This window comes from Pan troglodytes, chromosome 13, assembly GCF_028858775.2.
Source record: "Pan troglodytes isolate AG18354 chromosome 13, NHGRI_mPanTro3-v2.0_pri, whole genome shotgun sequence".
NCBI lineage: Eukaryota > Metazoa > Chordata > Mammalia > Primates > Hominidae > Pan > Pan troglodytes.
The window spans coordinates 82415836-82434021 of NC_072411.2; the positions used below are offsets into that span (position 1 = coordinate 82415836).

The window sequence follows — 18186 nt, forward strand, 5'->3', positions numbered from 1 at the left end:
CCTGACATGATGTATATAGCCACACCAGCATATAATCAGCCCTGTCTCCACCACTTACTAGTAGTGTCTTTATCTGTAAAATAAAGATAGCAATAGGCATTATCTCATAGGGGTTTTATGAGGATTAGGTGTAATAATATATATAAAGCACTTATGACAATGTTTGGTAGAAAGTGTCTTTCAACATTAGATATCATCATCATTGTCATCATCGTGACTAATACTTGAGGAATTCCAGAATGTTATGGTTAGAATGGTAAAGTTCTGTGCTAAGAGAAGGCAGAGAAGATGTTGTTGAATTTGTGAATGGTGCAAGTCTCTAACGGATGCTATTTGGATGAAAGAATTAGTGTTCCGTAAGATCTTGAAAAGGTACCAAAATGGAGAGGAACTAATATAATGACATTCAATAGAGATAAATATATAGTTTTGCATTTTAGTTAAGATATAAAAAAATCCCTGTGTATAGGAAGGGGAAAAACAACCAAGAATTGAAAAAAAGACTCTAGTGAAAAATATATGCTGGGATTTTAGCTGAACAACCATAGAAAGTATGTTGCCTTCCACTATGTTTAGTGCATTTTTCACCACAGTGGTCCGATTAATGCTGCTCTGAGAGACTGTATCACATCTGTAATGTATTGAATACCAGGCACCAGGTTGTAGCTAGAGAAACATGGATATATTGAGTTTGTTCAGAAAAATGTGACAATAAGGGTGAATAAAAAAGGGTCACAACGCCAGAAAAGGTAACCAGGAGTGTTTTTCCTGGCAAGGTAGAGGTCAAAGGGGTGAGGCGATCTTGATTTTTAGATTCCTGGATGACTCTAGCATGGAAGCATTCACTATGCCTCTGATAGGAAGGAACAGAACCAATCAGTGAAGGTCACAGAAAGGCAGAGAACAGCTCTACATACAACATACCCAAAGTAGATCTGCCTGCTCACAAAAGAGGGGGAATAGTTCTCTTTCGATAGAGGCATTAAGAGCAGAAGGAACAGCAACTGGGAAAGGAATGCTGTAAAGGGAATTTTGTCATTGGTGAGAAGTTGATACTCTCTTGATTTCCTTTCCAAAATTCCTTAAATCTATAACTTCAAGTTATGAGCCAAGTTGGTTATGAAGGGTAAAGGGAAGAAAGGAAGAAAATAGGGAAGGAGAGTAACAGTAATTAAGTTAGATACTCCAGAGAGATTTTGTCTCAACATAAAATATTTTCTAAGAACTAAAATTGTAAAAGAATAGAATGGGCTGCTTTCTGAAGAAGTGTCTTCTAGAGGCAGTTGCTGAATGATGTAAGCCGCACATCCTTGGCAAGTAATGGATGCTGAGAAAATTTCATAATGCTAAATGAATTATCACCTGTCAGGAATGTTGTTTGAAGGATTCTTCAATTATTGGAAGATGTACTAGATGAAGCCTAAATCTTCCAAAGCTAAGGTTTTGTTATTTGGATTGTTTCTGTCTTGTGCCCACATATATTTTGTTTTATTTGCTCCATATTGAATTCTCCCAATGTCTACCTGAGAAATGTCTTTATTTACTAAAACCAAATCAATATGATATGAACCAAACATGATTACTCTACCAGAAGTTCTTTACTGCTTCTACCAGCTGCTCAGTTTACTTTGATCTTATTAATATATCTTAGTGATGTTTGATCATTCTTAGAGGAGAGAGATCTTCCTTGTTTATCCCCCAAATCTCATGAATGTGGATGATAAATAAAAGTATTCAGGCTTCATATACTCATCAGACATTTTAATAATGTTTGAACATATATGTTTTTCTTTTAAATATGTAGATTAGAGCTTTTTGATTGTAAAATGGTGTAATTATCAGTTATTATTTATTTGATTAATTATTAAGCCATAACATGTTTTAAATAACATTTTTCTTATTACAAAAGTAACACATTTAATTTATAAAATAGGGCAAAAGCCATATACATGAAAGTAAAATTGAGATTACGGCTGTAATAAGTTACCTCAAACTTGATGATTTAAAACAATACAAATTTATTTTCTTACAGTTATGGTGGTTAGAAGTCCAAATGTTGGCCAGGCTTGGTGGCTCACGTCTGTAATCCCAGCACTTTGGGAGGCCGAGGCGGGTGGATCATGAGGTCAGGAGATCAACACCATCCTGGCTAACATGGTGAAACCCCGTCTCTACTAAAAATACAAAAAAAAAATTAGCCAGGTGTGGTGGCACATGCCTGTAGTCCCAGATACTTGGGAGACTGAGGCAGGGGAATCACTTAAACTAGGAGGTTGAGGTTGCAGTGAGCCAAGATTCCACCCCCGCACTCCAGCCTGGGTGACAGAGTAAGACTCTGTCTCAAAAAAAAAAAAAAAAGAAGAAGAAGAAGAAGAAGAAGAAGAAGTCCAAATGTTGTTAGCAGGGCTGTGCTTCCTCTGAAGACTCTAGGAAAAAAATAATCTTTCTTTATTCTTCCTAGCTTCTAGTAGCTCCCAGGAATCCTTGACATTATTTATCTTGTAGCTACAATATTACAATCTCTGTCTCTGTCTAATATGGCCTTGAATTTTGTGTATCTTTGTGTCTCTGTGTGTCCTTTCCTCTTCTTATAGAGGTACCAGTTATTGAATTTAGGGCTCACCCTAATTCAGTATGACCTCATCTTAACTAATTACATGTGCAAAGATTCTATTTCCAAATAAGGTCATATTTTGTGTTTATAGGTAGGGCATAAAGTTTGGGGGATGCTATGGACTGAATACTTCATATTTATGTTGAAATATGAAATATTCTGATATTTCGTATGTTGAAGATATAATCCCCAATCTGATTTTATTTGGCATTAAGGTCTTTAGGAAATAATTAGAGCTGAATGAGATTATGGGTATAGAGTTCCCATGATGAGATTATTACCCTTTTCAGGGGATGAAAAAAACAGAGCTCTCCTGCCCGGCGCAGTGGCTCACACCTGTAATCCCAGCACTTTGGGAGTCTGAGGCGGGCGGATCACCTGAGGTAGGGAGTTGGAGACCAGCCTGACCAACATGGAGAAACCCCATCTCTACTAAAAATAAAAGAAATTAGCCGGGCGTGGTGGCACATGCCTGTAATCCCAGCTACTTGGGAGGCTGAGGCAGGAGAATCGCTTGAACCCGGGAGGCGGAGGTTGTGGTGAGCTGAAATCACGCCATTGCACTCCATCCTGGGCCAAAAGAGCGAAATACAGTCTCAAAATAAATGAATAAATAAATAAAAACAGAACTCTCCTTTTCTCTCTACCATGTGAGAATACAACAGAAAAGTAGCCATTTAAAAACCACGAAGGGCTAGGCACATTAATCACATGTGTAATCCCAGCATTTTGGGAGGCCAAGGTGAGTGAATCACTTGAGCCCAGGAGTTTGCGAGCAACCTGGACAACATGGCAGGAGCTCATCGCTACAAAAATATACAAAAATTAGCTGGGTATAGTGGTGCATGCTTACGGTCCCAGATACGCAAGAGGCTGAGGCAGGAGGGTTGCTTGAACCCAGGAGGTTGAGGCTGCAGTGAACCATGATTGTGCTACTGCACTCCAGCCTGGGTGACAGAGTGAGACCCTGTCTCAAAAAATAAATAAATAAAAATAAAAAATAAAAATAAAATAAATAAAATAAATAAATAAAAAAATAAAATAAATAAATAAATAAATAAATAAAATAAAAATAGAAGCCAGTAAAAAGGCCCTCACCAGAGCTAACCTGCTGCCACCTTGACCTTTGGGTTTCTTAAACTCCAGAACTCTGATCAGTAAATGTTTGTTGTTTAAGCTACCTAGCATATGGTATTCAGTTATAGCAGCTGGAACTAAGACATAAATTGGTAATAGAAGTGGGGTGCTACTGTAACAAATACCTAAAAATGTGGAAGTGACTTTGGAACTGGGTAAGGTGTAGATGCTGGAAGAATTTTGAGGTGCATGCTAGAAAAAGTCAATATTGCCATGAAGGCACTGATAAAAGTTACTCTGGTGAGGGCTCAGAAACAGAAATGGAGTGCTGTAGAAGAAGATTCCATCTTCTTAGAGAATACATAGTCATGTATAAATATTAGGAGAAATATGAATGGGACAGGTCATTCTCATGAAGTTTCAGATGGAAATAAAGAATAAGCTATTGGACAGTGGAGAAAAGATTATTATTGTTCTAAAGTGGCAAATAACTTGGCAAATTGCATTCACATTCTAGCGTTTTTCAGAAGTTAGAACTTGTGAGCAATAAAATTGGATATTTAGCTGAGGAGATTTCTAAGCAAGTGTTGAAAGAACAGATTGGTTCCTCATTTCTGCTCATAGTAAAATGTGAGAAGAGAGAAATGAATTAAAGAAGGAATTGTCAGTCAAAAGAAGATAGAACTTAAATATTTGGAAAATTTTCAGCCATTCATATTTTAGAGAACATTAGGGATGTGGCTGACTTACCATTTGATAAGGATATTAGTGTGAGTATGAAGCTTGGACCTAATCAGTATCTCAATGGAAGCTAGAAATAGAGATGAGACTATGCTAGCAGAAACACTGCCAGCTGGGACCAAAGGAAAAAGACAAATCAGGATGAAATAAAGGTAGGCTGTTAAATTTCTTACACCCTGCAGGACCTGACCATATAGCTATTCTGCTGTAAGCATGAGATATTTTTCAAGGCAAGAAAATAATGATTCCAAAGGTAATTCAGAGATCATCAGGGGTTCCACTCCCACCCCCATCCCAGACTGCATAGCCCTAGGGGTCAAGGATACCTACTTCAATTTCAAAGGATGACACTACTGCCCATCAGAGCTATGTGGATAGAGCCTCTACCCTGCTTCCAACAGGCCAGGTGATGATTGCCATTCCATCAGATTCTGGGACAGTGGGTCTGGAAGGCAGAGCAGCAAGCAAACAAAAATTATTTTTTAGACTTAGTATCTGATTTTTTTTCCTTGCTAGGTGTTGGACTTGCTTGGGACCTGTCATCTCTTTCTTCCTTCATGTTCCTTCCTTTTGGAATGGGAACATGTATCCTATGCCTCTTCCACAATTGTATTTTGGATACACGTAATTTATCTTCTGGTTTCACAGCTAGAGAGAAATTTTGCTTCAGGATGAATTGTACCTTGAGTCTTATTTATATCTGATTTATATAATATTTAAATAAAATTTTGGACTTTAGACTTGAGAGTTGATGTTAGAATGAGTTTAGAGTTTTGGGGTTGTTGGGATGGAATGAATGTAATTTGTCTGTAAGAAGGACATGAATTTTGGGAAGCCATGGCAGAGTGCTATAAACTGAAAGTTTGTGTTTCCCCAGAATTCATTGACTGAAGCCCTAATCTCAAATGTGATGGCATTTGGAGTTGAGGCCTTTGGAGGAAATTGGGCTTGAATGAGGTCATGTGGGTGGAGCCCCCATGATGGGATTGGTGTCCTTGTAACTGAATGAAGAAACCACAACTCTCACTCACTTTCTGTCATGTGAGGATACAATAAGAAGGTGGCCATCTTTAAGCCAGTAAGGACCCTCATCAGACCAAAATCTGCTGGCACCTTGATTTTTGACTTTCCAGTTTCTAGAATTATGAGAAATAAATATTTATTGTTTGAGCCACCAGGTCCATGGGTGTTCTGTGATAGCATCTCAAGCTATAAGACGGGACACTATTCAACCCACTACACCTAAAATCTCATTTCTGTTAATATAGCTTTTCTTTTCATTTTTTTTGTAGTAAAATACACATAACATTAAATTTTGCCATGTTAACCATTTTTAACTGTGCAGTTTAGTGGTATTAAGAACACTTACATTATTGTGTAATATCACCACCATCCATCTCCAGAACTATTTTCATTTCACAAAACTAAAACTTTATACACATTAAACAATAGCTCTCCATTTCCCCTTCCTCTCAGCCCATGGAAGCCATTCTACTTTCTGTCTGTAATTTTGACTACTGTGGAAATTTCATATACACAGAATTACACATTATTGGTCTTTTGGTGACCAGATTATTTCACTTAGCATAATGTCCTCAAGGCTCACTCATGTTGTAGAATATGTCAGACTTTCCTTGCTTGTTAAGGCTGATAAATATTCCATTTTAGGTATATACAGTCAGCCCTCCATTTCCATGGGTTCTGCATCCACAGACTGAAGCCATCATTAACGAAAAATATTTTAAAAATAACAATACTACAATAAAAATAATACATATAAAATACAGTATAACAACTATATAGCATTTACATTTATTAGGTATCATAAGTCATCTAGAGATGATTTAAAATATACAGGAAGATATGCATAGGTAAAATGCAAACAGTGCCGTTTTATAAGAGGGACTTGAGCATTCAGAGATTTTGGTATATGTGGGGGTTCTTAGAACCAATCCCTTGTGAATATCGAGAGAAGACTGTACCACATTTTCTTTTTTATTCATCTGTTGATGGACACTTGAGTTGTTGACATGTTTTAGTTATTGTAAATAATACTGCTATGAACATGGGTATACAAATATCTGTTCATATGTTAATATACATCTTTTCTATTTTTATTTTGTTCATACCTGTTATGAAGTTGGGATGATGCACCTGAGTGTGCAAGTTGATGAACATGCTATTTTGAACCTGCTTACTTCATCCTATATTGTGAATATTTTTCTGTTGCAATAATTAATTTCCTACCCTTTTTATCTTTAGTGTACTAAATTAATTCAACCAGAGCTCTGTTGTTGCATATATTGCTGTTGTTCCCCCTCTGTTTTGCTACTGTAAGTAAGGCTTCATTGTGTATGAATCTTTGGATATATCAATGTTTGTTTTCATAATGTAAAATCCTTTGCTAGAAATGAAATTGCTTGATCTAAGGGTTCTATTTTATCAAGATTTTTAATATACAGTGTATTCACTTTATGCCATTTTATATGTTGCATGGCAGGTAAGTAGACCGAGTATATTTATGCCTCTTTGAAATGGATCAATTTAGTTCTAGAAGAAATCTTATTAAACTCTTAGCATATCATGTATGTATTTGTATTTAATATTATATGAATGCTATGGGTAAGTTATATTCCAGGTTAGATCTTGAAATAAGGCAATTTTGTTTTTTAGGCAAATATTGTATATGACTGATGGGAAGTCCTGCTTCTCTTTAATCTTCTCTAACCCCATTCATTTTCACATGTTGTATTTTGTCTTCATTGCCTTAATGGAAGTATCTAAAGAGATTGAGGGGAACAGTTATTAGTAGGTAGAGAGCACGATGTACCTAAGGTTTTAAGGCTTGCTTTCCATTCTGATTAGAAAACTAGACTTAACTAGTTACGTGTTCCAGTAATTCTAAAAATTGATCAAAATCATTACTTATGTTTAAAAATAAACACTGTGGAAGACAGTCTCTTTAAAAAATTGAAACTTTTTAAAACTAAAATTGTGTGTTGGTTGCTTTCCTAATAGAAGCATTTATATCTATCTTGGTAGAGGCCATAAACTTGGATGCTTAAAGGGGAAGCTAATATAAATGAGCAAAGCTGAGAAGTAAAAAGAACCACAAATCCTAGAAACAATGGACTGAAAACAATGTTCTTGGTATGCCGCTCCATCTTAAAAAAAATGCTTTTTTCATTTCTACTGTTTTTTTGATACATGAGAAAAATGGGCCTGGGTTTGCCAGATTGTGTGGTGGTGTTTTGTTTTGTTTAAAGAAAAGCCAGATATCTAGTTTTTGGTGTAAAATATTCCAATTTTTAAACATAGAAGACAAATTAAAATTATTTAAAATTAACAGAAAGGAAGATTTTGTGGGCCCAGAATAACACTTTTGTAGAGAATATTTGCCTTCACAAGATCAGGCTTTGACTTTTGGTCTAAATTTTGACTTACATTTATTAGAGTGTTTTTGTTTCTGCTAAGTTTACTGTTGTAGTTATAGTTTTTTTGGTAGACAGCATCTCAATTTGCCACCCCTTACCCTTAACTAACCCAAGGGAACTTAGCATGGAGGAAAAACCCCAAGATATTAATATTATGAATATTGTGATATACTTTCCAAATATATGAACAACAGCTGGTGAACCGTAAAATTGTAAGTCAACTTAAATCCCTTTTTTGGCAATTAAGCAATTCTTTTGTCTTTCAATCATTTCAAAAAATCAAGTGGAGAATTTTACTCTCGCACATAAAAGCACCCAATTTTACCTATTGAAGAAGATAGGCATCTAGCTTAGTCATTTAAGACACAGAAGAAATCAGGATATTGCAAATAATACAACAATTTATTTTATTTGCAAAGAAAAATTTTGATGGGACATATCTAGGGCATTTGATTTAAATTGCTGATTGTATACAAAAATAATGTCATAATTTTAGTATTTTCAATTTTAAAAGAAAATTTCAGCTAATCATACTCTCCTAAATACATCACATTTATGATAATTATCCTGTGTACAAATTCTTTCCACGTAAAAACTTTCAGAAAGTGATCTAAAACACAATAAGGTCTATGGCTTTGCCACTCATATTACAACTAGGAATCTTAATATTCATTATGGCTTATAAAGAAATAATTAGGATAAAATTGAAAATATTTTCTTAGAGTCGATATGAAAGTAACTTTTAATTACTTATGCTATGCAATGCATATCATATGATATGGATGATAAAAGCCTAAATATTAAGTAGTTACTTACTATTTACTTATGTGCAGTTAATCTAATTTGTTGTGTTTTATGTGTACTATATCGATCAGAGTATTTATAATCCAGTTTTCTTGCACTAGTCAATTGTCAAGTGAAACAAAGTAGTGTATTTCTGACTAAAATTGATTTTTTTGTAATTACCAATCACAATTCTGATGTTCCTTAGTTCCTCTTCTTATTTCCTGGTTCAGTCAAAAGATACAAAGAGCTATATTGACTAGAAAATGATTGAGCTCCAAACTTGTAATGGAACAAGGGAGAATTCAAAAGAAAATATTGACAGAAACAAGTGTTAGAAAATTTACACTTCTGTTGCTCTCTCATACTAGTGTTTTCCCAAAGAGTTCCTGTGTGAAATAGATAAGGAATTCATGGAGGAGCAAAATAAGAATGACCTATATAAATTGATAAATTTACTCCTCTGCAGAAGTGACAATACTCTCTTCCAAATTGGGTTATGTTGAATAACAGAATGGCAGTGTAAATATGTTAATCTGATTTTCCTTTAATTCTCATTGCTAACTGGTGACACATGCTAAATGATATAAAGAAGTATCTTTGGTTGACAAATTTTAAATACTTAAAATTGTAATGTAATTGTATTGGTCTGATAAAAATCAGTAGGACTTGTTAACGTCTTCCTAGTTAGGAAGGTACAATGAACCTTTCCAGAAATGATCCATATGTATGATACTATCTTAGATAAATACTGGAAATACTCAAATAAATTTTATAACAGTCCAGGGATCAATACATCTGCATAGAAGCGAATTGCTGATTCATAACAACAGGAAGTTGATTTTTCATCAATTAGTAAAGAGTCAAATATATACATTTTGAAATACCCAGAAACTGCACATGTGTAGATGGATAGGAGAGAAAATACCATTGTTTTGTAGAGCAGATTTGAAACTAAACATGACTCATAGACTATTTCTCATAATAACAGCTTTATTGCAATGTATTTCACATAGCAAAAAAAAAGTCCTATTGAAGTATACAATTCAATACAACTGCTGCCATTACATAATTTCAGAACACTTCATCACCCCCTAAAAGATCTTCTGACACATTAACAATCATTGCCCAAACGTTTTCCTGCCAGACCCTAGTAATCATTCCTGTGCTTTGTTTTTGTGGAATTGCCATTATGTGAATTTTACACAAATGAAATCATACAATATGTGCACAATTCTCTCTGGCTTCTTTCATTTAGCATGTTTTCAAGGTTCATCCATTACTTTTACAAAGTAACTGCACTGTGTCACAATGTTTACAGTAATGCATCAGGCTTCCAAGTTCTCACATCCTTGCCAACAATTGGTGTTCTCTATCTTTTGGATATTAGTCATCCTAGTGAGGGTGAAGTTGTATATCATTATGCTTCTTTTTGCATTTTCCAAATGAATAATGATGTTGAACATTTTTATATGTTCATTGGCTGTTTATATATCTTTGGAGAAATGCCTATTCAAATCATTTGCCCACCTTTTTATTGGGTTTCTAAAATTGTTGTTTTAAAGAGGTATTTACATTTGTGGATACAAGTGCCTTATCAGACATATGATTTGTAGTTTGTTTGCCATTGTGTGGGTTGTCTCCTCTCTTTCCTAATGAGTCATTTGAAGCACATAAATTTTTACCTTTGATGGAGAGTAATTTGTCCTTTTTTAGTTGCCTGAGATTTTTGAATTATATAAGAAAAAATGCCTAATTTGAGATCACAAAAATTTACTTTTATGTTTTCCTCTGAGAGTTTTGTAATTTGAACTCTTACATTTAGAGTGATTCATTCTGAGTTAATTTTTGTATGTGTTATGAGGTAGAAGTCTACAGTGTGTGTGTGTGTGTGTGTGTGTGTGTGTGCATGTGGATATCTAGTTGTCCCAGCACCATTTGTTGAAAAGTCGATTCTTTCTCCCACTTTTTTCAAAAATCAGTTGATCATAATGTAAGGGTTTGTTTCTGGATTCTTGACTATCTTCCATTGATCTATATGTCTAGCTTTATGCCAGTACCATGCTGTCTTGATTACTGTAGCTTTTGTAATAAGATTTTAAATTAGGCAGTGTGAGTCCTCCAACTTCATTCTTTACTTCAAGATTTTTGGCTATCCTTGTCCCTTAAAGTTCTATATAAGTGTTGCAATCAGGTTATCAACTTTTACAAATAAGCCAGATGGAATTTTGAGAAAGATTATGCTGAATCTGTAGATACATTTGTGGAGTATTGCCATCTTCATTCTACTGATTCATGAAAATGAAATGTTTTTCCATTTTTGTAGGTTTTTAATCCTTATCAAATATTTTATCTGCTGCTATTGAGATAATCATCTAATTTTGTCCTTTATGAAGGTTTATTATTATTATTATTATTATGGTTTATTATTATTAATCGATTCTTTTAAAAACTTTTAGGTTCAAATGTACATGTGCAAGTTTGTTTTTTAGGTAACCTGATGTCACAGGGATTTGTTGTACAGATTATTTTGTCACCCAGGTACTAAGGCTAGTACCCAATAGTTATTTTTTTCTAATTCTCTCCCTCCTGTCACCCTATATCCTCAAGTAGACTCCAATGTCTATTGTTTATCTCTTTGTGTCCATGTGTTCTCATCATTTCGCTCCCATTTATAAGTGAGAACATACAGTATTTGGTTTTCTGTTCTTGCATTAGTTTGCTAAGGATAATGGCCTCTAGCTCCATCCACGTTCCTGCTAAGAAAATCATCTCATTCTGTTTTATGACTGTATAGTATTCCATTGTGTATATGTACCACATTTTTTATCCAATCTGTCATTGATAGGCATTTAAGCTGATTCTATGTATTTGATATTGTGAATAGTGCTGCAATGAACATACACATGCATGTGTCTTTACGGGAGAATAATTTATATTCCTTTGGGTATATACCAAGTAATGGACTTCCTGGGTCGAATGGTATTTCTCTTTCTGGCTCTTTGATGAATTGCCGCACAGCTTTCCACAAAGACTGAACAAATTTACACTCCCATCAACAGTGTATAAGCATTCCTTTTTCTCTGCAACCTCACCAACATCTGTGAATTTTTGACTTTTTAATAATTAGCTGTTCCTACTGGTGTAAGTCTGGTATGTCATTGTGGTTTTGATTTCCATTTCTCTAATGATCAGAGATATTGAGCTTTTTTTCATATGCTTGTTGACTACTTATATGCCTCCTTTTGAAAAGTGTCTGTTCATGTCCTTTGCCCACTTTTTAATGAGGTCATTTGTTTTCTTCTTGTAAATTGGTTTAAGTTTCATATAGACGCTGAATATTAGACATCTGTCAGATGCATAGTTTGCAAATATTTTCTCCCATTCTGTAGGTTGTTTGTTTACTCTGTTGATGTATTTATTTATTTATTAATTATGTATTGCTGTGCAGCAGTTCTGAAGTTTAATTAGATCCCATTTGTCAATTTTTTGTTTTTGTTGCGATTGCTTTTGACAAAGATGCCAAAAGCAATCGCAACAAAAACAAAAAATTGACAAATGGGATCTAATTAAACTTTGACAGTTCCTATGTCTAGAATGGTATTGCCTAGGTTGTCTTCCAGGGTTTGTGTAGTTTTGGTTTTATATTTGAATCTTTAATCTATCCTGAGTTTATTTTCGTATATGGTATAAGGAAGGAGTCTAGTTTCAATCTTCTGCATATGGATAGCCAATTATCACAGCACCGTTTATTTAATAGGGAGTCCTTTCTCCATTGCTTGTTTTTGTCAGTTTTGTTGAAGATCAGATGGTTGTAGGTGTGCAGGCTTATTTCTGGCCTTTCTAATCTGTTTCTTTGGTCTGTATGTTTGTTTTTGTACCAGTACTATGCTGTGTTGGTTAATGTAGCCCTGTAGTATAGTTTGAATTTGGGTAACATGATGTCTCCAGCTTTGCTCTTTTTGCTTAGGATCACTTTGGCTATTCAGGCTTCTTTTTTGGTTCCATATGAATTTAAAAATAGTTTCTTCTAGTTCTGTGAAGAACGTCATTGGTAGTTTGATAGAAATAGCATTAAATCTGTAAATTGCTTTGGTTAGTGTGGCCATTTTAATGATATTAATCTTTTCCATCCATGAGCATGGAATGTTTTTCCATTTGTTTGTGTCATCACTGATTTCTTTGAGCAGTGTTTTGTAATTCTCATTGTAAAGATCTTTCACCTCCCTGGTTAGCTGTATTCTTAAGTATTTTATTCTTTTTGTGGCGGTTGTGAATGGGATTGTGTTCCTGATTCCATTCTTGGCTTGGCTCTTGTTGGTGTACAGGAGTGCCAGTAATTTTTGTACATTGATTTTGTATCCTGACACCTTACTGAATTCATTGATCAGTCTAAGAGCCTTTTGGTGAAGTCTTTAATGTTTTCTAGGTAAAGAATCTTATTCAGTGAAGAGAGATAGTTTGACTTCTTTTCTTATTTGGATGCCCTTTATTTCTTTCTCTTGCCTGATTGCTCTGTCCAGGACTTCCAATCCTATGATGAAAAGGAGTGGTAAGAGAGGGCATACTTGTCTTATGCCAGTTTTCAAGGGGAATGCTTCCGGGTTTTGCCCATTTAGAATGATGTTGGCTTGTTGGCTGTGGATTTGTCATAGATGACTCTTATTATTTTGATGTATATTACTTCAATACTTAGTTCGTTGAGAGTTTTTTTTTTTTTTTTACATGAAGGGATGTTGAATTTTATTGAAAGCCTTTTCTGCATCTATTGAGATAATCATGTGGTTTTAGTCTTTAGTTCTGTTTATGTGATGAATCACATTTATTGATTTGCATATATTGAACCAACCTTTCATCCCACGGATAAATCCTACTTAATTGTGGTGGATTAGCTTCTTGACCCGCTACTGGTTTCAGTTTGCAAGTATTTTGTTGAGGATTTTTGCATCACTGTTCATCAAGGATTTTGGTCTGGAGTTATCTTTTTTGAATTGTCTCTGCCATATTTTCATATCAGAATGATGCTGGTCTCATTGAATGAATTAAGGAGAAGTCCCTCCTCCACCTCAATTTTTGGGAATAGTTTCAGTAGGAATGGTACCAGCTCTTCTTTGTACATCTGCTAGAAGTCAAAGCTATGAATCTGTCTGGTCCTGTTTTTTTGTTTGTTTGTTTGTTTTTTGGTTGGTAGATGATTTATTACTAATTTGATTTTGGACCTTGTTATTGGTCTGTTCAGGGAATCAATTTCTTCCTATTTCAGTTCTGGGAGGATGTATATGTCAGGAATTTATCAACTTATTCTAGGTTTTCTAATTTGTGTGTATAAAGGTATTTATAATAGTAGTCTCTAGTGGTTATTTGTATTTCTGTGGGGTCAGTGGTAACATCCACTTTGTCATTTCTAATTGTGTTTATTTGAATCTTCTCTCTTTTCTTCTTTATTATTCTAGCTAGTGGCCTATCTTATTAATTTTTTCAAAAACCAAACTCTTTGATTTGATAATCTTTTGAATGTTATTTTTTGTGTCTCAACAGCTTTCATTTCAGGTCTGACTTTGTTTATTTCTTGTCTTCTGCTAGCATTGGGGTTGGTTGCTCTTGATTATCTACTTTTTTCAGTTGTGATGTTAGGTTGTCTATTTGAGATCTTTCTAAGTTTTTGATGTGGGTATTTAGTGATTTCAAATGCACAATGGCAAAATATGGCCTCATAGGTGCATCTGCTTTGACAATTAAAAGATGTACCATCTAATAGTTGTATTTTTTTTCTAGGCAGCAAAGCTAACGTTTTCTTGCTAACATGTTGAAGAATTGCAAAATCGCACACATTTTTGATAAGAAATTGCACTGATGAATCTGTGCTTAATTCAATAACCAATACAAGAGTTAACGCAGAGTTCATTGATTGCCAGTACTCTCAAATGAAGGAGAGTTAACAAATGAAAAGGAAGGCAGATTTGTACAAAACACTAAACATGATGTATAAATTCTCAAGAAACTACAGAAATAGGAAGATCACATAATGTATATACTTTAGTTCACATCTTTCTTCTTCTTCTTTTTTTTTTTTTTGAGACTGAGTCTGGCTCTGTTGCCCAGGCTGGAGGGCAGTGGCATGATTTTGGCTCACTGCAACCTCCACCTCCCGGGTTCAAGCAATTATCCTGCCTCAGCCTCCCGAGTAGCTGGGATTACAGGTGCCTGCCACTACGCCTGGCTAATTTTTGTATTTTTAGTAGAGACAGGATTTCACCATGTTGGTTAGGCTGGTCCACTTGCCTTGGCCTCTCAAATTGCTGGAATAACAGGCATTAACCACCACCTGGTCTTTTCTTGTTTTATATAGGCATCTACAGCTATAAGTTTTCCATTAAGCACTGCTTTAGCTGCATCCAATAAATTTTTGCTGTGTTTTTGTTTGCATTTATCTCTAGTATTTTCTCATTTTCCTTGTGATTTCTTTTTTGATGCGTGGATTATTTAGAAGTGTTTGCTTAATTTTCAAATATTTGTGAATCCTCCAAATTTCCTTTGTTTTTTGATCGCTAATTTCATTCTGTTGTGGTCAGAAAACATACTTTGGTTTGTTTTATTTTTGTGGGTATATAGTAAGTATATACATTTATGGGGCACATGAGATACTTTGATACTGGCATGCAGTAAGCAATAATCACATCCTAGGCAATGGGGTATCCCTACCCTCAAGCATTTATCCTTTGTGTTACAAAAATCCAATTATACTCTTTTAGTTATTTTTATATGTACAATTAATTATTGATTATAGTCACCCTGTTATGCTATAAAATACTAGATCTTATTCGTTCTTTATAACTACATATTTTTGCCTATTAACCATTCCCACTTCCTTCTCCCTCCCACTCCTCCTACTACTCTTCCTAGACTTTGGTAACCATTCTTCTACTCCCTGTCTGCATGAATTCAACTGCTTTGATTTTTAGCACCCACAAATAAATGAGAACATGCAAAGTTTGTCTATCTGTGTCTGACTTATTTCACTTAACATAATGACTCCAGTTTTATCCATGTTGTTTCAAATGACAGGATCTCATTATTTTTAATGGCTGAATAGTACTCCATTCTGTATATGTACCACATTTTCTTTATCCAATTATTAGTTGATGGACATTTAGGTTGCTTCCAAATCTTTGCTATTGTGAATGGTGTTGCAACAAACATGGGAGTGCAGATATCTCTGATATACTGATTTCCTTTCTCTTGAGTATATACTCTGCAGTGGGATTGCTAGATTGTATGGTAGCTCTATTTGTAGATTTTTTGAAGAACTTCTAAACTGTTTTCTATAATCATTGTACTAATTTACATTCCCACCGACAGTGTATGAGGATTTCCTTTTCTCCACATCCTTGTCAGCATTTGTTATTGCCCGTCTTTTTGATAAAAGCCATTTTAACTGAGGTGAGATAATATCTCATTGTAGTTTTGATTTGCATTTCTCTGATGATCAATGATGTTAAGCACCTTAGAAAACACCTTAAGTTATTTCAAACAGTTAAAATTAATTGAGGCTTGTTTCATGGTCTTATAAATGATCTGTCTTGGAAAAAGCTTTGATGTCTGTTTGAGAAAAATGTGAAATGTCTTGTTGGGTGGAGTGTTGCATAGATGTCTATTAGGTTTCCTTGGTTTACAGTGTTACTCAAGTCTTCTATGTTTTTTGTCCTTCCATTGCAATCATGTAGCAGAAGACTTATTGAAACTGGCATATTGAAGACTCTAACTATTACTGTTGAATTTTCTATTTCTCCCTTAAATTTCATCAATTTTTGCTCCACATATTTTTCTTTGTTGTTAGGTGCATATTTTGTTATTATGTCTTTCCAATATATTGGTCCTTTTATTATTTCAAAAGCTTCTTCTTTGTGCATAGTAACAATTTTTTCATCATACTCTTTATTTTGTCTGTTTTTAATATTAATATAGCCACTTTATTGCTCTCGCATGATGTATCTTCTTCCACTCTTTTACTTTTCATTAATTTGCATGTTTTAAGGTGTGTCTCTTGTAGACAGCATATAGTTTGAATAAAGTCTTTTATCCATTTTGGTAATAGATTTTTTTTTGAGTGCTTATCCATTTACATTTAATGCAACTACTAACAAGAGTTGTCTACTGATTTGCTCTTTGCTTTCTATATGGCATATGTTTTTTTCTTTATTAGTTTTACTTTTTGCTCTTGTATTAAAGGAATATTTTTATATCACTTTAATTTTCTTGTTTTGGATTTATTTTCTTAGAAGTTGCCTGGGGATTATAATTACCACGATCACCTATAATAATCTAGTTTAAATTAATACCAGCTAAGTTTCAATTTTACCCAGAAACTTTGTTCTAGTGTATTTTTATTATCTTCTTCATCTTTTGTGCTAGTATTGTAAGCTTTATACATTACAATTTTTCTTTACATTACATCTTTGTACAAGCATGAACACAGTTTTGTAATTATTGTTTCTTGCAATTTTATTCTTTTATCTTCTGAAAAATAAGAGTAACAAACAAAAATATATTTACTTTATATTTTTCTGTACCTATGTAGTTACATTTTAATGTGTTTTTTATTTCTTCATGTAGGTTTGAGTTTCCCTCTAATGTCATTTTATTTCAATCTGAAGGACTTCCTATACTATTTCTTGTAGGTCATGTTTAATAGCAATGAATTGTCTCGATTTTTGTTTAACTACAATTATTTTAACCTCTTCCTTTTTGAGGAATAGCTGTTTTTGTTTTTGTTTATGTTTTTAATTTTACTTTAAGTTCTGGGATACATGTGTAGAACGTGCAGGTTTTTTACATAGGTATATGTGTGCAATGGTGGTTTGTTGCACATATTGACCCATTCTCTAAGTTTCCTCCCTTCTACCCCCACCCCCCAACAGGCCGTGGTGTGTGTTGTTCCTCTCCCTGTGTCCATGTGTTCTCATTTTTCAACTCCCACTTATGAGTGAAAGCATGCTGTGTTTGGTTTTCTATTCCTGTATTAGTTTGCTGAGGATGATGGCTTCCATCTTCATCCATGTCCCTGCAAAGGATATGATCTCATTCCTTTTTATGTCTGTATAGTATTCCATCATGTATATATACCACATTTTCTTTATCAGTCTATCATTGATGGGCATTTGGGTCGGTTCCAAGTCTTTGCTATTGTAAATAATGCTACAATAAACATATGTGTTCATGTGTGTATGTGTCTTTATAGTAGAATGATTTATACTCCTTTGCGTGTATACCCAGTAATGAGAGTGCTGGTCAAATGGTATTTCTGGTTCTAGATCCCTGAGGAATTGCCATACTGTCTTCCACAATGGCTGAACTAATTTATACTCCCACCGACAGTGTAAAAGCATTTATATTTCTCCACAGCCTCACCAGCATCTATTGTTTCTTGACTTTTTAATCACAATTCTGACTGGCATGAGATGGTAACTCATTGTGGTTTTGATTTGCATTTCTCTAATGATCAGTGATGTTGAACTTTTTAAATGTTTGTTGGCCACA

General features: G+C 34.4%; 1 long non-coding RNA gene across 5 annotated transcripts in view; it reads left to right on the top strand.

Moving 5' to 3' along the window:
* The first annotated feature begins 258 nt into the window (after positions 1-258).
* The window catches only part of LOC107973852 (uncharacterized), a 121747-nt gene continuing 103819 nt past the window's right edge, over positions 259-18186 (top strand). For 3 of the 5 annotated variants that reach the window (XR_008546651.2, XR_008546652.2, XR_008546654.2), the window contains exon 1: positions 282-372. This is a non-coding gene — a long non-coding RNA (uncharacterized LOC107973852). Of the gene's footprint in view, positions 373-18186 lie in introns of all 5 variants that reach the window. The other 2 variants (XR_001716341.2, XR_008546653.1) reach the window with 2 other exon arrangements.